Below are 22,410 nucleotides of genomic sequence, written 5' to 3' on the forward strand. Positions count from 1 at the left end.
TTGATTAATCTTTCTTAGTTGAGGGAACTGAATCTCTTTGAAGATTCTGGAGAAGACTCAAAGGCTAATTTTAGAATCTTCTGCCACGGACTTTTGAACTCTATAGTAATATATCTGAAAGAAGAACCAGGTGATTTCATTTCGCAAAATTTCCAGGGTGGCTCTTCCAGCTTTTGCTGCTTCATATTGTTAAGTGGCCACTTAACAAAACTTAAAACGTTCAGTGTATGTAATACCCACAGTGTGTATGTGTATGTATTTATACATCATGCTTTATGTCATTTTGTACTTCTTTCAGGCATTGCCCTTTGCCCAGACTTTCTGGAAAATTAAAATATCTGGAATAGCAGCAGAAAAAAAAATGCACACACATGATGAGTGAGTTAAATAGATGGACTTTTAAATAAAGAAATAAATAAATAAGAAAGAACTATCAAATTTTCTTTACTAATTGATAGGGCTTTTCTGATTTCCATCTTTATCCCGCAGCACAAATGTGCTCTGGCAACATCTGTTTTAAAGTAGTCATAGTTTTATATAGTATGTGCGTCTATCTAAGTGCAGTACAAAGATCCATTTTCACCCCACAAAAGCAAAAGTGTGATATAGGTTGGGCTCAGGAGAGAGGCTGGGCCCAAATACCAAGACTTAGGATGGACTAGAAGCTAAATGTCCCTGCTTCTAGTCCAGTGCTTCAGCTACTGCACCAAACTGCCTTTATAATATTTTACACTGTGGCCCTGTGACATTGTCTTCATTTCATTGTCAGGTATGAGTAAGACAATCGTTAACTGAAGTCCTGTTTCCCTTCTTATTCCAACACCATCCAATGCAGCTTCCAAGGCATGCAAAATTTGTTGAGGTTTGTTATCTTGGAGAAAAGTCTAATGACAGCAGAATTGAAACAGAGGCAGGAGAAGCAGATTAAGGGTTGGTTCCCTTGTGGCCCGGGGAACTTCAACTCCGCAATGGGGAGAAAGCCAATAAATTTCCTAAAGGATTTATAACTTCTATAAAACTTCTTCCAACTATTAATTGAGATAAAGAGGAAATACCAGAAAGATTCTAAATAGCCTTGATATCAATATTTTAGATGGTAGAGGAATGATGCTTATAAGGAATGACTCAGTTCATCAGCCATGATGGTTTACAGTATTGGCATAAATAACCCTTGTTGATACTAGCTTTATCAAGACTTATGGCAACCTTGGCCATAATTAACCCCCACAAAATGTTGCATAAACAAAGAGCAGAATTTAGTGGCTTTTGTTTACTTTATAAGGTCTGTTTGAAAATATTGTGAAATGTTACCATAGATAACCCAGGCTCCTTATCATCTAGCCAGGCCATCAAATTTTTAGATTTTAGTTTTCTTTCTTGTAGCCAGTGATATTGTTTATTCTTAAATTATCTCTTAGGCTGTCAAGTTTCTTGGTTTTATTTTTCAAGTTTTGGAAGAAATGTTAGGATGATAACAATGGTTATAAGGTGGTATTTATTTGCTTGTCTCAGATGCCTATTCTACCATCTTGGTCTTAACAGGCAGGTCTGCTAGTTTTGCCTTAAATAAATTAAACTGAAAGTACTATTGTATATATCTAGATGAAAATGTAAAACAGAGAACATTTTTTTCCTAGTCACAGTTTCATAAGTAAAAAGTAGATGCTGGAAGTTTTAACCAAAAAGTAGAATATTAAATGATAATAAATTACAACATTCCTGTGTTATTCTTGCCATTTCTTTGTGTGGTTATAACTCCTGGCCAACAATAACTCCTTTAAGACATAAACAGTTTTCTAGTAGATACTGCATTGAAATACAAGCAGTTTTGGTCTTTTGATACCTTCTGTCAATATTTGCAATTTTCAGTTGTCTACATTGACTTTCTCTGATTTTTAATACAATTGTTTTGGTCTTTGATGCTTAAAATTATAAATATCTAAATTACATATTTCATCCTTTTCATCACATTTCAAAATATGTATGCACTATTAAATATAATAATGGTTGCTGGGACAAGATGTGATTGTCCACTAAAACTGAAGATATGCAGACTGAAGGATAAAAAGTTGTTTTTTTCCAGAATTAACCAGTTAGAATGTCTGCAGAGATTCTCAGTCATCCAGGTCATGTTTGTCCCAAAGGTGCTTTTTTCAAGAGGCAACTGGACTTTCTGGTTTTTCTTTGAAGACATTTCGATTCTTCAGCTTCAAAGAAAAACCAGAAAGTCCCGTTGCCTCTTTAAAAAGCACCTTCAGGACACTCAATTAGAATAGAGCTGGGAGAGATCTTGGAGGTCTTTTAGTTCAACCCCCTGCTCAACCAGAAAATCCTATACCATTTCAGACAAGTGGCTGTCCAAACTCTTCTTAAAAACCTCCAGAGATGAAGCATCCAAAACTTCTGAAGGCAAGCTATTCCAGTGCTTAATTGTTCTCCTTAAGTCCAAGTTGCTTCTCACCTTGATTAGTTTCCATCCATTGTTTCTTGTCTTGCCTTCTGGTGTTTTGGAAAATAAGTTGACCCCTTCTTCTTTGTGGCAACCTGTAAAATACTGGAATACTGCTACCATGCCACCCCTAGTCCTTATTTTCTCTAAACTAGCCATATCCAATTCCTGTCCTTTACATGTTTTAGTCTCAAGGCCTTTAATCATCTTTGTTGCTGTTCTTTGCACTTTTCCAAAAGTGCAGGGGGCTTGGAAGTACAAGCCCCTTCAGATGGGTAGACTTGAATTCTCAGAATCCTTCAGCCAGTGTGGCAAATTGCTTAGATTTCTGGAAATTAATGTCTCCATAAATGGAGAACACACAGATTGGGTGAAGAGGTCTAATATTATAGAAAGTCATGAATGTCCTCTTTAATCTTATTTAAATATTCAGCTTTTTGATGTTGCAAACTTAACAAGCCCATTGCAGATTACTGAAGGTTGATGTCATTACATTGACATTAAAAGTATTTTCTTGAACAATATTCTAGGATTGAATAATCTTATTCATAAATATATTCATCTGTCTTAACTGGCCGAAGGAGTGAAAGTGGGACGTCATGCCATAGCAGATCACATTAGAGTAGTCATTCAATAGAGACAGAGTTAAGTGCACTTAATTCAATATTGGATTGTGTCCAGTCTTGCTTTAGGATCCAAAAAAACCTACTTGAGGCATGAATTCGCTTTTGACACTAAAAGCCGGGAGAATGTGTCAGCAGGGAATGCAATTGAAAACAGCTTCTTTTGGTAAGCAATTCCCCCTCTAGTTATAATGGGTTGAATCATTGCTAGAGCAAGATCCAGGTTCCCACTGAGCCATAAAGCTTATTGTGGGTGTTTAAGAAGGGCATTTTTAAGGCAACATTATGAAGAAAGTCTAGATAGAAAACAATGTCATCTTGGTCTCTTTGGTCGAAAGGATATGAAGTAATGAATAAGTCCTCAGAGTCTATATTCTTTAAGTTTATTTATTTATGCTGTCTGTTAAAATAGAACCTTCTCCAAAGTAGCTTACATAACACTTAAAATAGTGACCAAAAGTTAAATGTAAAATTATGGTATACAGTATATCTGAATATGAAGCACTCAACTAGTTCAACTAATCAATAAATAATGAAGTAATAAAAGATAGCAATTCAGAACAGCTACAAAAATCAGGGTCTAAGTAGCAGTGGTAATTCATTAATTTAAAATATATTAATTTTTAATAAAATTCATTCCAACTTTGAACTAAAATGGAGAAATAAAATAGTCCGCCTAAACTTTAAAAACCAGAAACCATGGAAGAATCCCTGGGACAGAGCTTCTTGGTAAATAGGAAAAGGGCACCCACATCGTGGACAACCAAAAATATATTAAATATTCAGAGCTAATAAAATACAAAATTGGACATATGAAAATGGATACTTTAAGCTACAACTCAGGTCTGACTCACACTTCTCCAGTTAATCACATGGAGAGGACAGTTTGCCATACACAGCAGATCTGTGGTTGAAATGATTTATTTATTGTGGGGTAAATTCAACTTTCTTTGTTTTTAAATAGAAAAAATGAATAAAGTAGAGAAATTCCTCACTGAAGTATATTTCAAGTTATCTGCCTGTTTATGCTGTTTATTCTTTCCACATCGGTACTGGGTCTTGATAAAAAGAATTGGCTGATCTTCAGAATTAGAGAAGAAGGAACAAGCCAACTTCATAGTATTCTGGGGTTAAAATATATCAAGGTCATTTAAACAATTACCAACATTCTTAAAGAGAACAAGAAGGTAGTACAGCAAGTGACTCATCCTTCTTCAGTATCCTCCATAACTGTTCTGACATTGAAATGCTCATATCCCATCAAACATATTGAAAGAGAATAAATCAAATATACAATTTACAACCATATGTATACCTGTAAAAATGAGGAATAGGCCATGCTGTATATTCTTACTTTTTTTTTTTTCCCAGCTCACTTGAATGAAGAAAGGAATTTGGCTTATACTGAGTTAGATCAATCAAGAATATTTGGTTATTTTATGGAGTGGCACAAATCTGACAAATAGATATTTCTAAAGAGATTTGTTTTTTAATATTCTCTTTTACTATCCAGGGTACAGTCCAAGAAAGAAAATGAAAAAAAATCCTTAAATAATCCAAGTATATCTAAAAAGTGTATCCAAGGGACATAATTTGTGACATAGTGTCAGCGGTGAAATGCTATCAGTTTGCACCGGTTCGGGAGAACCGATAGTGATAAAGACTATCGGTTCGGGCAAACCGGCAGTAAAAAAGAAAAAGCTACCAGTTCCTCCGAACCGGTATTTCCAACAATCAGCTATGTTGCATGATTAAAGGAAATCCTGCTTTCTAGTGAATCTAAATCGCGCGGCACAGCTGTTTCCCCCCCTCGCTGTTCTACTTACCTTCCCAAGCCTCCTTTTTCCATGCAAAGCATGCGTTTGGTGTGGACTGTGAATGCGCATGCGCAGCGTGCATCTAGCATGCATTGTGCATGCATGTACAGCATGCGTTTGGCACGCATGCACAGGCAACAAACCAGTGGCAAACCAGAGAAGATTTCACTGTTGTGACCTAGGCTACTTGGGCTATTACCAGACACAATTGGTCCTAAACAAACGTATTTTATTAGAACACTGAGAATTACTTCATTGTCAGCTTAGTCCAAATTAAGTCCAAAACAAATCTTCAGAAAAAGTCCTTCGGCCTTATCATAAACCTTTGTCTCCTTTGGCACCCTGCCAAAGGCTTTTCTTGGCAAAGCTCCACAAAGTTCAGAAACAAGAGATGCCGACTAGAAACAATTGTAGCAACCTTGCTTTCCTACGAAGACCCCAAGAACCGTTGCTGCTCTTTTAAGCCTTATGGGAGGGGCCAATCATTTCCTGGCCTTACTCTCGAGTCGTCCTTTTTGCTTTAGCTGCTCTTGCCTTCTGGCAGCTCTTTGCATGCATGCACTAGGAACAGGCTCATCCTGTTTCTCTGCTGTCTGCCTCTGGAGGCTCTGGAGTCCGTGCATCGCTCCCAGATGCCCCTGGCCCCATCTCTACCTCCAATGAAGAGTCATTGTCCGACTCCGCTGCTAGCTCCACAGGCTGCTGGCGGAACACAACATTCTCCACTGCATAGTGTGCTTTCTTGGGTTGCGTGAATGGGTGTGTTGGAAGGCTGTGGTCCAGTAGCCTTTTGTCCTGCAATAATTCAGAGAGACAAGGAGCCTGTTGGTTAAATCTAGGATCCATACAAAAGTAACACTCTACTAAAGACTCTTTATTTACTTCAGAAGTAAGCAATAAAAGGGGCCTATTTCTGGCCTTCCCAAACTTCTGGTAGGCCCATTATTCGCCCTCCCCGGCAGGGGTGAAATCTACTTACCTTTCCAACAGGTTCAGAAGTGCGTGCATACATCATGTGTGTGCTTGGACCCTTTGTGCATGCGCAAACCCTTCTGTGCATGTGCACAGGGTAAAAAGCAGGTTAAAACCAGGAAGTAACAACGACTGGGTGGGTGGGCGGAGCCTTATGCCACCATAGCTACCGGTTCCCCGAACCACCAGCTGCCATCAATACCAGTTCGGCCAAACTGGTCCAAACCTGGAGCATTTCATCCTTACTCCCCAAGCCTCCACGCACACCCTGCACTTACCCGCATCCAAAACAGGCTGTGTAGGAACTCCTGGGAGGGGCGGATGGGAGAGGCCAGCCAGGAGTGGAATTTGGGGGGTTGTCCGAACTGCACAGAATCTTAGCTAGAGGTTCTCCCGAACCCCCAGCAGCCCATTCCTGCATAACAAGTAATTTTTATGAGCACTGATATAAAGCAAAAATAACATTAAGAACATTGTTCAAACTGTATGTTGGTCAGACCATTATGCTGGATACCTCCCATGGAGAAGTGAAAATAATATCCATAATCCTCAAACTGCATCTGAAGCTTTGAAAGAAACTTAAGAAAATTTTAATATCTCTCTACTTGTGGTTAAGTTTTAGAATTTGTAGTTCTTTTGAACTCTACAAAACTGCTGGGCTAGAAAATAGGTGAAGAGAAAAAGGACTGGAGAGAGAAAGTCCTTAACTTTTTGCACTGCAGCTTCCATATGGCTTCCCGCCATGTTTCCTTATGGACAACTTTTCTGCTGATGGTTTTACCTGCCAGATTGATTTCTGGAGCATTGTCTTCAAAAGAAAGCTGATCTTGGAGCAGGTCCAATCTCAGTCCTTGATCATTTGGAACAGATCAAAAGTATGTTCAGACCTCACCTGCCTTAGCCACACTACTAGAATAATATATCAGTGGCACAAAGTGAGCCATGCTGATTGATTATAATATGGAATCCACCTTCAGCCATATTCTAGCTTCTCTCTAGTCTTTACTAACAATTCTCATCCTTGTACGAGATACATACAAAAACATCTGGTTAGAACAACAACCAGGTTTCTTTTTAAAAAAATTAGCTGTATCATGTTAATCTTCACGCTGGTTTATGAACATAATAATAAAGGTGGAATTCATTTGATTTGTTAATCTCAGATTGTGCTCTGAATGGTTACTCCTTCCCTCCCCCCCTTTTTTTTTTAATTTCAGTGATAATTTTTGTAGTTTATATCAAGACTTAAGTTTCCTGGCTCTTAGTGTGGATAAAATGCCTTTCTGTAGGAATCTCTGTATTGTCTTAAATAGATATAATTTCCCACTGTGTTTATATCAGCCTTACCAAGCCTGATGTGACCTCCAGATACATTGGATTCTAGTTTCCAAAGTGTTGAAAGTTTAGAACCGGAATCCAACGTATTTAAAGAGAAGTTGAAGAAATCTTCATCATAAGTGAAAGCGAAGAAGGTGGTGCTTTCTTCGTAGGATTTGTGCTTTTATTTTGTTTCATTTTTTAAATGTATCTACAAATAATTTGGTAAACGAGACAAGGGCATATTTGGACAAATGCATGCAGGCATATCATTCAAGGAGAATTGCTAAGTGATAGCAATATCACTTAGACTTATATACCGCTTCATAGTGTTTTTACATCTCTCTCTAAGCGGTTTACAGAGTTAGCATATTATCCCCAACAATCTGGATCCTCATTTTACCCACCTCTGAAGGATGGAAGGCTGAGTCAACCTTGAACCGGTGAGATTTGAACTGCTGCACTGCAGCTAGCAGTCAGCTGAAGTAGCCGGCAGTGCTGCACTCTAACCGCTGTGGCACCTCGGCTCTTCTCCAGAGGAGTTAATATACCTCTCGGCCAAGGATTAACCTGAATTTGCAGCTGCTAAATAATGTGATGATAAATTCAATCAAAATTTTGATCTTGGGAAACTTTCAGTTCATCACAATTTCTGCTCCACCCCTCTTTAAATAACATAACCAAACTGGAAGTGAGGCAAACCCCCATTAAACAGTGTCATAAGGCCAACTTGAGATTTGATTTTTATCTTATTTTAGAAATAACCAACAGCCTCCCCACCACTATCCTACAGGTAGTCCTCGACTGAGCCCAACATTTCTGTTGCTAAGCAAGACAGTTATTAAGTGAGTCTTGTCCAATTTTAATGACCTTTCTTGCCGCACTTCTTAAGTGAATCACTGCAGTTGTTAAGTTAGTAATGTGGTTGTTAAGTGAATCTGGCTTCCCCATTGACTTTGCTAGTCAGAAGCAAAAGGTGATCACGTGACCACCACCACCCCGGGACACTGCAACGGTCATAAATATGAGTCAGTTGCCAAGCTTCTGAATTTTGATCACATGACCATGGGGATGCTGCAATGGTCGGAAGTCAAAAATTGTCCTAGTCACTTTTTTCAGTGCTGTTGTAACTTTGAATGGTCACTAAACAAATGATTGCAAGTCAAGGATTACACTTAGCTTATTTTAGGTATTATGCAAATATAAAGGCAATAGTAACGGTCAGGAAAATCAAAAGAATGAAGAGATTTGAACCAAGAGTACTTTACTGTTACCAATCATTTGGATTCCTTATATACTTTATAATAATAATAATAATAATAATAATAATAATAATAATAATAATAATAATAATAATAATAATAATAATAATAATAATAATATTTTAATTTATATACCGCCCTTCTCCCGAAGGACTCAGGGCGGTGAACAGGCAAATAAAATACAAACAGAAACATACATCATGATTAAAACAACCCTTAAAAAACTGATTCAAAATTGGCCAAAAAAATTTAAAATACCCTTACACCCCATAAAAATTACAGAATTTAAAACCCACAATTAAAAATTTTTAGAATTTAAAATCAAGCCAGTCCAGCCAAACGGAATAAATAAGTTTTAAGTTCGCGGCGAAAGGTCCCGAGGTCAGGTAGTTATATTTGCATAGTTCAATGGATATAAACATCTTTTGAAAAGTCCTCATGTATGAATTCTAGGAAATGAATGGTTTTTCACAGAATGAAATTAGAAAAGGTATTTTTGAGATACAAAGCTGTCATTTCTCCCCCCACCCTTTTTTTTTTCCTGTTAGCCACTCTTCAAAAATGCCTTGCTATATAACATTGCAGTTCTATGCAACCTTACTATATTGAAAATGGTGAAACTGAGTTGTAGAAGCAGAAGAGGAGGAGGAAGCTATGACAGGGATCTGAAAATGGTATTTTTTGGCAGTTAGTATGGAGAGACCCTTGAGAGAGCTTCAACCTGTGGTGTGAAACTCCATTGGTTGGCCTCGGATGCTTGCCCTTTGATTCTGGGAGTGGTGGAATGTATTTTGTTATTCTGCTTCTAGTCTGCAAAATGTACAGTTGGGCCTCGTGTGGTAAATAAGACTCTTTGCTTTGGATAGTAGGTTAATTTGAGGAATGAGTATTATAACAAGGCTAAGTATATGGATACCGATGGAAGAGATGTTAGATAAAATTGAAAAGTGTCCTTCATTCATCAATATAATCCATAAGAAAACCCAGTGGATATTTCTGATATCCCAGTAAAATAGTTTAACTTCACAGTTATCTTATTTTAGTCTATAATTATAAATAAATCCCTGCTCATTATATCTCTTGGTTTTCTATGACTAAAGTGTGCATGGACCATGAAAATAGTTGTTCAGAGGGCAATAATTTACTCACTGTGCCCATTCCTACTGTCATTTCAATCCTTGAAAAGTTCGCTGAAATAGTTCTAAAATAACTCTAAAAATGCCATGATAAGTGACAGCTTCTAGCTGACCCCAGAAAGCTATGTAAGGAAGGACCAGGTTCATATCTGGATGGGACATCACTACTAATCCCACGGTTAGGCTGAGATGCAGTGGTGAAATGTAAAATTTGTTACTACCAGTTCTGTGGGCGTGGCTTGGTGGGGGGGGGGGTAATGTGACTGGGTGGGCGTGGCCACCCTTCGGCCGAAAAAATGCTTTTAAAAGTAAAAAAAAAAACCTCTGATGATCGTGCGGCTCAGCTGGGCATGGGGGGGGGCAGGGATTTTTGCTACTGGTTCTCCGAACCACCCGCTGTAGAGCCTCTGGTGGCTCTACAGACTAATGCAGTCTGTTATTAACACAGCTGCTTGCAATTACTGCAAGTTCAAGTCCCACCAGGCCCAAGGTTGACTCAGCCTTCCATCCTTTATAAGGTAGGTAAAATGAGGACCCAGATTGTTGGGGGCAATAAGTTGACTTTGTATATAATATACAAATGGATGAGACTATTGCTTAACACAATGTAAGCCGCCCTGAGTCTTCGGAGAAGGGCAGGATATAAATTCAAATTTTTTTAAAAATGCTACTGGATTGGGCGATCCGGTCCGAACCGGGACAATTTCACCCCTGCTGAGATGTTTAAAAAATATCCTTGAAGAAGGTAAATAGTAAAGCAATTCCCTGCTGATGCCAAAAAAACTTCATGAGCATACCCAGAAGCCACCAGTGACTAGCTTAAGTAAAAAGTGGTTTTAATGCTTAAAATAATTTCTTTTAAAGTGGTTGCAACATTTTGTACTGGGGAGAATCCCATTCTAGTTTACTCCTGATCCGTGAAATGGTGGTGATGACATTTTTGCATAAGACAACAAGTTATCCCCTTTCTGCTGTACCTTAGGGCAGCGGTCTGCAAACTTGGCTCTTTTAAGACTTGTGGACTTTAACTCCCAGAGTTCCTCAGCCAGCTTTGCTGGCTGAGGAACTCTGGGAATTGAAGTCCACAAGTTTTAAAAGAGCCAAGTTTGCAGACCGCTGCCTTAAGGAAATTGCCATGGTCACTTGACTGTGTTCAAATAACTTACCGTATATACTCGAGTATAAGCCGAGTTTTTCAGCACATTTTTTGTGCTGAAAAGTGGCCCCCTCGGCTTATACTCGAGTCTACCCTTGCAGAGTACTGACTACCTAAGTAATATGCCCCCCCTTCCTGGTTGAATGGATCTCCTGCCGACCCAGGGAGAGGGTTTTTTGCCCTCGGGAACAGCTGGGCCGGCAGGACGAGCCCAAATGCTGCCGGCATGCTTTGCCAGCTCGGCCGGCCTGCTTTGGGCGGCGGCTGGCCTCCGGCGTTTTCTTCCGCCGCTTTTTGATGGCGGTGGCGGCGGTGGTCGGCGGAGGGGGCGGGGGGCGGAGGGGGCGTTCGACATTTTCGCCCCCCTCTCACTCGTCCTCCTCTTGCCGGCGGAGGGGGCGTTTGTCACTCTCGCCCTCCTCTCGCGGTGGGGGCGGAGGGGGCGTTTGTCACTCTCGCCCTCCTCTTACTCGTCCTCCTCTCGCCCTCGGAGGGGGCGGAGGGGGCGTTTGTCACGAATACATCCCAATAAAATGCAAAGGTTTCCAAGGGCGCTTAGGCCTCAGGGGACCACTGATTTCAAAGCATGTTTTGGAAAAGCAGCGAGGGATGGGGGGAGAATGCTGCCTTGAATGTGAAAGAAACGTGGAAAACTCCAACTACAGTATAAAAAAAAACCATTTGCACTCAGTACTTTTTATTTTATTTTATTTTTTGCCAAGTTTTCCCCAGGGTTTTTTTTTCCCCCTATGGAAATTGGGGAGGTGGGGAGAAAGAGGTGAAAAAGAAAAAGCCTCTTGGAAAGCGGAGAAATACGGCAAGAACAAACGATTTCTCCCCCCGCCCCTCCCGGCGCCGTCCTTCTCTCCCGCCAGTCACACGGTTCAGTTTTTTTTCAGGCTAACTATACTTTGCGTTTCACTCCCCCGAGTGAGGAAGAAGAAGGGAGGCAAAAGAAACCGACCCTCACGCAGATCAGCAAATTAGCTTTCCTTCTCCAAACCAATTGGAGGCGGGGGGCGACGCTGCCGAGAAGCCGCTGCTTACAGAGAGCGAAAAAGCCAGGGAGACCTTGGCATAGGTGGGCGGCTGGTGTAAGGCAGGGCAGAACCTTCGACCCGCAAGGATCCCGGGAGGGGGGGGACGAAAGAGAGGCAGAGAAGGAGGGAGGGAGGGAGGGAAGGAAGGAAAAGAAAAGAAAAGGGGGAGTGAAAATAAGAGCAGTCCGAGCTCTGAACTGGGGAACGAGAAGGAAAGAAAGAGGGAGAGAGAGAGAGACAGAGAGGGAGAGAGAAAAAGCGAAGAAGGAAGAGAACAGTGCAATGAGTAAGGACTGTCACTGGGGTCAGGGAGCAGAGCACCAGGAAACAGGGCGGCCAACGCGCGCATACTACACACACACAAACACAGAGCCAGCTCCTCCCTGCCGCTGTTGAATCTTACTTCACCGCACCATATATGTACGTATATGCGGATAACATCACAGAAGCTGAAGTAGCTGAAGCTCTGTTTGGACAAACAGATGAGGAGGAGGAGAACTCCAGTTTTGAGGGATTTTAGCTCTCGTTAGCTTGGTTGCTGTTACTTTTAAAGATACTGTATTTTTGATACCATATTCTTTTTGGGGACCCCCTTTTGCACTTTTATTGTTTTTCGTTCAAATAAATATTCATGTTATTTTACTTGGCTCTATCTTTATTTTTTACATTGACCAGTAGCTGCCTCATTTCCCACCCTAGGCTTATACTCGAGTCAATAGTTTTTCCCAGTTTTTTGTGGTAAAATTAGGTACCTCGGCTTATATTCGGGTCGGCTTATACTCGAGTATATACGGTACTTGTTTCCTTTTTTTCTTTTCCTCCTGGAGTTCAACAGAACATAATTTGAAAAACAAAACCTAAACTACAATATGTGGCAAGAAAACACTTAAAGCCACTCTGTGTTGTCAATACCTAGGAATAATAAAAAGTTCTACTGGCACTTTGTAGCATGGCCGGAAGCCAATTGTTACTTGACCGTAGCTTGACAAAATCAGAACACCCTGCAACTATAATATCGATTACCGTATATACTCGAGTATAAGCCGAGTTTTTCAGCACGTTTTTTGTGCTGAAAAACGTCCCCTCGGCTTATACTCGGGTCTATACGGCTTATACTCGAGTTTTTGTTTTTTTTTAAGCCCCTCAGCTTATACTCGAGTATATACGGCTTATACTCGAGGTTTTTTTTTTTTCTTTTTTTCACATTTTACCGGACGGCGCGGGGAAGCCCTGCCGGTGCAGTGAGAGGGCGGGGCGGGGGAGCCGCCAGCCTTCTCAGCTGAGGGAGGGAGGGTTTCCCCAACCGGTAGGTGCCTCATTTCCCACCCTCGGCTTATACTCGAGTCCCCAGTTTACCCCAGTTTTTGGGGTAAAATTGGGGACCTCGGCTTATACTCGGATCGGCTTATATTCGAGTATATACGGTACTTGTTTCCCTCATAGGGCCTTGACTAGTCATCGATTCTAGTAAATTGAGGATGAAAAAATGACCGAGTGGCAATCATCAGTTCCGTAACTAGCCACAATGATGCCAAAAAAAAAATGAAGCAGACATAATGACACCATGTCTCAAACAGCACACTTTCAAACTTGCATCATGATTTTGCATGCAAATACTGAAGTGGTGCAGTTTATATTGCAATATCGCAATAGTCCCCCCGCCCGGACACCTTTGAAGGCAATAAAGGCAAAACAATTTGTACTAATGCTTCAGGTCTTTTACAAAGAGATTCTATCCATGGTTTCCCCCCCCCCCCCCCCCAGAAATAAGCTTCTGGGTCCATAAGATTTCAGCCTTAAAAAGTACAAATATTGTAATTATTCAACCCATTGTTCCCTGCCAATCGGAAATGGGCTATATTCAAAATGCCCTGAAATGCCTGGTTTATGTAAGAAATGATTAACTCTGGGTAAGAGCCTGGGACAGTTCTCTAAACTAATATAATTGGCATTAAAAGGTTACCAAGTTTTTATAATGTAAGCCAAGGCTTGCGAGCTTATGTTACCAGTTTGATTCGGTTATTGAATGCATTGTAAAATAAAATCCAAGTAAAAGTAATTGTTTAAGGTCTGAGCTTCAGAGAGTTATTACTAAAATCATAAGAAATATTGGGAAGTAAACTCAAGAACAGGAAGAGGCAGATGATATAGAAATTAGCTCAGTTCAACCCCGTGCCCTCACAAAGGCAAGATCAGCAGTAGCCTTGTGGGAATCATCCTCAATACATATTTGTTTTTAAATAACATATAATATATTTTGATTCACATTTATAATTGCTTTGATTGTATAATTCTACAATACAGGGGAAATCATCCTGTAATGTAGGATATAAACCACTGAACTTTACCAACAATGTCACGGGCTTGAGTCAGAGATGAAATGCTGTTCCCTGGCTTTCTTCTAAGTCAGCGGTCCCCAGCCTCTGGGGCTCCAGGGACCGGTGCCATGGAGAGAGATCTTTCTGTGGACTGGAGGGCAGGGGTGAAATGCTCCTAGTTCGGACCGGATCGGCCAATCCAGTAGCGATGATGGCGGGTGGTTCGGAGAACTGGTAGCAAAAATCCCGCCCCCTGCCCATGCCAACCCAATTGTTCGGTTGCCTGCTTGCCCGCATGCTGCTTCTTTAAAAAAAAAATACTTTTAAAAGGTTAAAAAAAAAAGGTTCTGATGATCACAGCTGAGCCGCACGATCATCAAAGCCTTTTCCCCCCTACTTTTTTAAGTAGGCTATTTGGCCAAATAGATTGTAAAAAAAAAATGCTTTTAAAAGTAAAAAAAAGATTGTACGCCACAGCTGATCACCCCCCCACCATGCGCTGTTCTACTTACCCCATGCTTCCTTGTGTGCGCACACCTCGCATTTGGTGCATGGTGTGCACTGTGCATTCACACGCGCAGCGCACATGTGCAACCAACGAACCAGTAGTAAACTGGTTCAGATTTCACCACTGCTGGAGGGGGCGTGGTTTCGCGTGTTGCCTGCATCCCACAGATGGGGCTTCATTTGCTTGCACAGCCCAGTTGCTGGCCTTCCATGACCCACTGCCGGTCTACAGACCAGAGGTTGGGGACCCCTGTTCTAAGTCATTCTTTCAAAAAGTAGCAGTAATATTCTTCTTCACAACAACAACAACAAATATTTAACTTTTGCCAAGTCTCTAAATTGTAATTCTCTAGAAGGTAAAGTTTTCTTGCAATGGTAACTGTGAAATAATTGAATTCCGTGGAGGAAAGGTATGATATAAATGAAAGAAACAATTAATATTAAACACTAATTCATCATATAGATTCTGGAGAAAACTGTCTGCTGAACACAGTGTCTTCAAGCATAAAAATATCTGGATTTTGTGTGTTAGTCTCTGGGATAACTCTGGAGTAATAGTTTAGGGTGTTTGAGGAAGGCTAGGGACTCCCAACTTCAAATCCACAGCTAGCCATGGAGACTCTCTAAATGACTGTAAACCAGTCATTCTCAGGTCAACCTATAGTACCTCATTAGAGTGTTGCTGTAGGGAAAATACAGAGGAGATGGAGTGCTATGGGTCCAGCTCCACCTTTTTTGGAAGAAAGATAAGATATAAACCTAGCAAAATAATTCGTACAGTTGTTACTCTAAAATGAATTGTAACCCACGCACAGAGACACATATAAAAGAGTATCGGTTCTTTATTTTTCTTTCGTTTTTCTTCTCCTTTCTTCAGCTTACAGTATAGGCTTCTGTTAGCTATTGGCTTTTTCTGGACATTCTCCGTCTGGTTAGATCAGTGATTGATCTCCACATTTTGAATCAGGAGGGAGCAGAGCTGTGTATGTCCTTTCATCTTACCCTACAAAGAATTATTCCTAAGCCAGTCTCGTGGGAGACATAACTCATCACAGTCATTGAAAGTAACCACAGAACCAGAAATGGGACTAATTATTATTACATGTACTTCCCTGTTATGTGTAATGTTTTTGCCTTCATTTATGATCAATAAATCTTTTGTTTCCTTAGAGGCTGCTCAGCGTGCTTTGGTGTATTCTTTCCAAACTGTTGTTCAGACGAGAGCATATGCCAGCTACCTACGTTTTGAAGAATGTGATTATTTTATTGGAATGTATGTTAATTAATCCTGAAATCAGATGCTGTAATCAGATGCTAAGTGACTCTCCAAAGTTGTGTTCAGTAGCACAGAGTTTAAATATTTTAGCTTTACCACTCTGTGCGCTGGCAGCAAACAGTTGGGTCTTGGTGAAGTCAGCATATGAACTCTGCTTGCGATGACATCTGGATGGCTTGTTTTATCTATAAGCACACTTGTAGACAAATGAAAGCCGACACATGTAAGGCTGGGGTGGCATCTTTGCCTCAAGCACTCTTTGACTGTACATATTCCAGTATGTCAGGAATAGGGAGCATGTTTGTGTATATAGGAGTATGGATGCAGTAAAATTGCCCCCTTTCTACACCAACTACTGTGCTATCTTTTTGAAACTTTGACATAAATAAAAGACAAGGATTCTTAGAAATTTTGGCATGAGAACCAAATTTCAAGCATTACGAACTAATATTCATCTACAGAATGGGATATGAATTAAAAGACTTAATGGTTTTTTTTAAAAAAAATCATCTTCTGAACCCAGATATCTCCTTGTATTACATCCCTTAGCAAATCTGTATATCTTGTGCTTTTGAACAGTTTTACCATTCTTTGTAGGACAGGTAGTAAGTGGGGGGGAGGGGTTGCGGAGAGAGAAAAATGTTTAGGTAATGTGTAGGTGGGAAATTCTTGCCTGGAGGAACTTCATAGAAACCTTTTTCTGAGTGGCATCAGCAAAGAATATGTTGATTTCTACACTCATTTCAGCCTTATTTCCATACCTATGAACCATGGCTTCAAAACTGCTATGCTTGCAACCTTTGATACAAAATAATTAGGTTTGGAAGGTATCCAGAAGAGGGCAATATGGTAAAAGGCCTCGAAACCAAGCCTGATGAGGAAAGAGGTGTATACGATTACCCTGAGGAAGTGGTACTTAGGAGATAATTATTTTCAAATATTTGAAGGGCTGTAACATAGATGACATGGAAGATAAATTTGCTGGGAGGAAGGGTATTATCTAAGTTGCCCTAACGTCCATTTCCATAATAGCTATATTATTGAATATTACATAACCTATTTGAAGGTCTGTGGTACTTTAAGAACTGATGATTGTGATACCTTACTTTCTGTTTTCTCCCCTATCCCTTTTCCTTTCTGTGACATATTTTTCTGGACCACCTTTGTGAAAGCAGAGACTGTTTAGTAATTATTTTGGGATTCATCCAAAGAGGTGACATTAATTTTTTTTAATTACTGCACATAGATTTTCCTTTTTGCATTTTATTTATTTTTTTATCCTCACTGCTGAATTATAATATATGGAGGAATTCCTATCCAGAATTGGCCACTCGGTTCTGCAGACACTGAGCAGTGAATGGGAGGAGACTATATGTTACTTCTAACTGGCCCTACACAAATTCTGTAATAAATTGGTGATATTTTTCTCTAATAAGGACTCACGATTCCAGAGCAATGGCCCATAAATTATGATCATATTATACTCATGTACAGAATGCTTTAGATTTGGGGCTCTGAACATGGTGCTATAGAATACTTCTCTTTGCATTTTCAAATTCCTTGCCCCTCTGCCATTTTTTAAAAAAACCTTTATTTGTTTTTAATGAAAATATGGCATGCTCCAAAACAAAATGACAGCCTCCAGCATTATTTATTTCCAACTCTAGTTCTATATCCCTCATGGACACAGAAGGGACACAAACGCTAAGGAAAATAAAAATTACAAGCAGAGAGAATCCAAGGTTTTGTTTTGTAGATGGCAGAGTTTTTGCCGTGAAAGCCATTACCTAAACAAGCATTTCAGAAACGTTTAAATATGCACACCAACCCAAAAGATTAAGCCTTTTTTGCTTTAGAAGCTGAATGTGGTGGTGGGGAGGCTTTTCCTATCATTCTTATTTCCATTTTCTCTAATAAGGACTCACGATTCCAGAGCAATGGCCCATAAATTATGATCATATTATACTCATGTACAGAATGCTTTAGATTTGGGGCTCTGAACATGGTGCTATAGAATACTTCTCTTTGCATTTTCAAATTCCTTGCCCCTCTGCCATTTTTTAAAAAAACCTTTATTTGTTTTTAATGAAAATATGGCATGCTCCAAAACAAAATGACAGCCTCCAGCATTATTTATTTCCAACTCTAGTTCTATATCCCTCATGGACACAGAAGGGACACAAACGCTAAGGAAAATAAAAATTACAAGCAGAGAGAATCCAAGGTTTTGTTTTGTAGATGGCAGAGTTTTTGCCGTGAAAGCCATTACCTAAACAAGCATTTCAGAAACGTTTAAATATGCACACCAACCCAAAAGATTAAGCCTTTTTTGCTTTAGAAGCTGAATGTGGTGGTGGTGGGGAGGCTTTTCCTATCATTCTTATTTCCATTTTCTCTAAAAGGGCTGCAAATTAAGAAATAATAGTGGAAGCCAAAAACAAACGTTAATTTTTTGAACACATGATAATTTTTATTTCCCAATGGAGGGAATTGGAAAGAGGAGGGGAAGCATGCAGAAATAGACTGGAGAACGGCTACTAATAGGGGTGTTTTTAAATTTGAAGCGGCCTTTAACGCTACTTGATCAGATCTCCCTTCCATGAAGAGAAACAGCACTGTTTTAGAAGCATCCGTGGAGTTGCTGGTAAGGCTTCCCTGGGTTTTTAGTAACTGAGCATTATTACGCTATTAACCTGGGAAATGTGCCCTTGTCCATTTCCTGTTGTGTCCCTACCACTCTCCCATCAATCCATATTGAGTGCTTGGTATGCAGTGCCCAGGGATCCTGATAAGTACCTTTGTGTATAAGAAAGGGCACTTTTTTGTTTTACATGCTGTTATCATGGGCGAGAGGAAGCGACTGTGTAATCGCATCTGTACAGCAAATAACCATTTCTACCTACAAGGAGCAAATGGGCCCACTCAAATGGATGGACGAGGCGTTTATTAGCACTTGAGTGAGCTGAGAGATGGACGTAGATGTACCTGTTACACCAGAGACTTGAGGCTCTGGTACCTTTGCATGACTTTTCACTTAAAAACTACCGCTTGTGGTTCAGTGACTACACCACTCTATTTGTGCTCCTTTGCTTGTAAGATCTTCCCAAGCTCTTCGGAGTTTCGGTGTCTAAAATTTTAATGCTGCAGCGTTAACCCCTCGGTAATGCTCCTGGATGGGAAGCGCATTAGCCTTAACTTGAAAGATGCAGTTTAATAGCCAACAGTAAATATTTTACCTTGATCTTTCAGAGCCAGTTTTTTCTGGCATTAAATGAAGAAGGAGGGGGGGGGAAAGCCCACTAAAATCAGACCTGAAGTGTTAAGCCCCATAAACTGTCAACACGACAAATGTTTGGCACTGATTTCTGTCTTATTTATCTTTGCTAATTTATAACCAATAAAAGGGGAGATCAATTGCAAAAATTGCACTTGGGGCTAATTTCCCCAGTCCCTTATTATGTTTGTATTTGATGGAAAAAGAGGAATATTTGAAAGATGAGGGAGGAGGAGAGGGGGAGTAAGAGCACACGGTATGAATATATGCAGCAGTTTATAGGATGACCTCGGAAGATGCAGTGATGAAGCACCATATGGTCTTCATTCAGTTACTGTTTGTAGAGTAATTCAGCTCACATTCTCATGTGCACAACAGCTTCCTACTGCAGACCAAGGCCCAGGTAGCATGGAGAGCCTGTTTTCAATCATATCACCAGTAGGATGAGAAGCAAGAGGAGAGACTGCCCACCTTTTCTTGCAGCCAGGAAAAGGCAATTGCAGGACTTTTGCAGCACAGAATATAAGATATACTGGTAGTCCTCAACATACAACCACAATTGAGCCCAAAATTTATGTTGCTAAGTGAAACATTTGTTCAGTGAGCTTTCCTCCATTTTATAACCTTTCTTGCCACGGTTGTTAAGTGAATCACTGCAGTTGATAAGTTAGTAACCCGGTTGTTAAGTGAATCAGGCTTTCTCCTTGACTTTGGTTGTCAGAAGGTCGCAAAAGGGGATCACACGACCATGGACCTCGGCAACGGTCATAAGTAGGAACCAGTTGCCAAGCATCTGAATTTTGATCACATGATCATGGGGCTGCTGCGAAAGATGGTCATAACGTCACTTTTTTCAGTGCCGTTATAACTTTGAACCATCACTAAATGAACTGTTGTAAATTGAGGATTACCTGTAATCATAATAGCAATTTACAAGATTCATTTTTTTCCCAATTTGAAAAAATGAATCTTTTTGTTAGAACTGGTTTCTTTACAATACTTCCGACAAATAAATATGGGTAGTTTGAAATAAGTAAAAAATTTGTTATGCATTTCAAGATTTTGTTATGTACCGTAATCTACCATGCCCCCAAGGCATATGGGAAAAGGTGATAGATCTTGAACTATTTTCTGATTTTGGCATCTCACTAAGTGCATTAATAACTTTCCCCACCATAAAGTGGGAAAGTGTTGTATTTTCAAACATGCTGTGCACATGAGTATCTCTGGCATAATCCTGTTGGTACCTTGCTGTTCAAGGTAATAAATTAAGCTGATGGAATCCTTAGCCTATTTTTTTAATTTTGATCTGCACACAATCATTAAAGACTTTCATAGCTAGTGCAGCCTACAGCACTTCGTGTATTTAATTCATACTTTGTATTCCCTAATTAATAAATGCCTGTACATTGAATTATTTAAAAGTATTATACTAAACATTATTTAATCTTATAATCTGCACTAAAAATGTTCAGGGCTGAAGAACTGGGATGTATTTTTTCTGCAGAATAAACTTGAATAACCTACCAATTAAGAAGACTAAAGCTAATTAGTGTTGCCTTTTTTAGAGGATGAATTAATATGAAATCTCTTTATCTTTATGTAAACTGCTCATAGAATGAAGAAATCCATTTATTAGATCCCCAACAAAAATGCAACATAAAATCCACATGCAGCAGATGAGGGGAGAATCCCTGATAATTTCAATTCTATCTGCAGGCATGACATACTCCAGCCACCGTGACTCTTATCTCACCCCTGACTATGATAAATGCTCAGCCTTCCTAATCTTACTAGAATTAGGGGGTAGAGTTGAAAAATATTGCAGAATTAGAATAATTAGAATTAGAATTCGGATTCGGATTTGGATTAGGCTATTCCAACCATTATAGAGTCCAAGTTCTCATGTTTTTCCCAGTCTTATGAATAAATATTCCTGCCTTTGGAAACATTAAGGATCGGATGTAACGTCATAGCCATGGTTTATAATAACATGTAAGTATACTTAGGCTTTAACCTATTACGTTAATATAAGTTTTAATCACAATAATAAACGCGCGAACAATCGCTTTAAACTCAATCTAAATCGTTCTAAACTTGACTGTAAAAAAATACGATTTTTGTAATAGAGTTGTCAAAGTCTGCTCTACCTGATTTAGTTGTCTCACCTGCAAATTTTCACGGTTTTAGTCACAAATTGACTTCCATGGACCTCACTTCATACTTAAGAGGTCTTTAGACGGAGAGTGCATAAGTGCACTAACGTGCCTATCGTCCCTGTCATTGTATTTTTATATTATTCCTGTGTTTGTTTCTGTTTGACAAATTACAATAAAAATAAATAAATAAAATATGTAGACATCAGCAAGAAAAAGCATTCATTTCACTTTGTTTGGGGGGAAAAGCTAACCAGGGTTGGACTTTTTTAGTACATATAAAGGCGATCACCAGGAATTCCAGGGCTATAAATTAGGGCTATAAATAAATGTGGCAAACACATTGAAAGAAGTCTGTGATGTCACAGAGAAGACACCATCTTTATGACTTTTAGGCCAGCATGAATATTGCACTGTATCAATTAATGATAGATATTTCTGCTTCTTTGTCAGCCTATCAAGGTAGACCATGTCAGAAAATCTTCTGATCTGACTATCACAAATGTGTTGAACAGTTTTTAAAAAATCATTTTCTAATGCAAATATTTGTCTATAAATAAAAACAGATTTTGAATTGAAGTTGGGAGATAAGCACAATATTTTACTTCTGGAGAAATGTTCAACCGGTATAATTTTAACTGGCAAATTATCTTGATTCTAACTCAGCCCTGGATTGTTAGTGGGTGATAGCAGCAAATTTCTGCCCTGCTTTATCATTTCTAAATCCTGATACACTTAGTATGTAGACTCTTCGATGAGAGCAGCTCTACTTATGGAAAGACGGCCTTAAAGAGTTAAAGTTACTGACTCTTTTCCTTGCAGAACAAGCCCCCACTAAACAGTGAGCAAACCCCACCCTCACTTGCACTGATGATGTTACCTGGTTGGGTGAAAAAATGTCTGCAAGCAAACAATCAATCTCGGAGATCACCGTAGACTCCACATTCTAGTCCTTGTGTTATATTTCTGAGGGGATTGTTTTCTTATAGATTGCCAGGAATTAAAGACAAGATGTTATCTAGTGCTAATGGAAACATCAGAAAAATAAGCAGGTCCATTTTCTATACTGATCACTATATTGAGTTCAAGAATGCACTTGTTTTAATG

General features: G+C 39.6%; 1 protein-coding gene and 1 long non-coding RNA gene across 12 annotated transcripts in view; one reads left to right on the top strand and one right to left on the bottom strand.

The window, feature by feature from the left end:
- The window catches only part of BNC2 (basonuclin zinc finger protein 2), a 481,370-nt gene that overhangs the window by 401,507 nt on the left and 57,453 nt on the right, over positions 1–22,410 (top strand). The window lies entirely within an intron of this gene.
- Positions 1,109–22,410, bottom strand: part of LOC131192051 (uncharacterized) — a 30,582-nt gene continuing 9,280 nt past the window's right edge. Inside the window, exons 2-3 of the long non-coding RNA XR_009153632.1 lie at positions 6,140–6,276; positions 1,109–5,684 (exon numbers count right to left, since the gene is read on the bottom strand). This is a non-coding gene — a long non-coding RNA (uncharacterized LOC131192051). The remainder of the gene's footprint in view (positions 5,685–6,139; positions 6,277–22,410) is intronic.

The sequence above is a fragment of the Ahaetulla prasina genome, chromosome 2, assembly GCF_028640845.1.
Source record: "Ahaetulla prasina isolate Xishuangbanna chromosome 2, ASM2864084v1, whole genome shotgun sequence".
Lineage (NCBI taxonomy): Eukaryota > Metazoa > Chordata > Lepidosauria > Squamata > Colubridae > Ahaetulla > Ahaetulla prasina.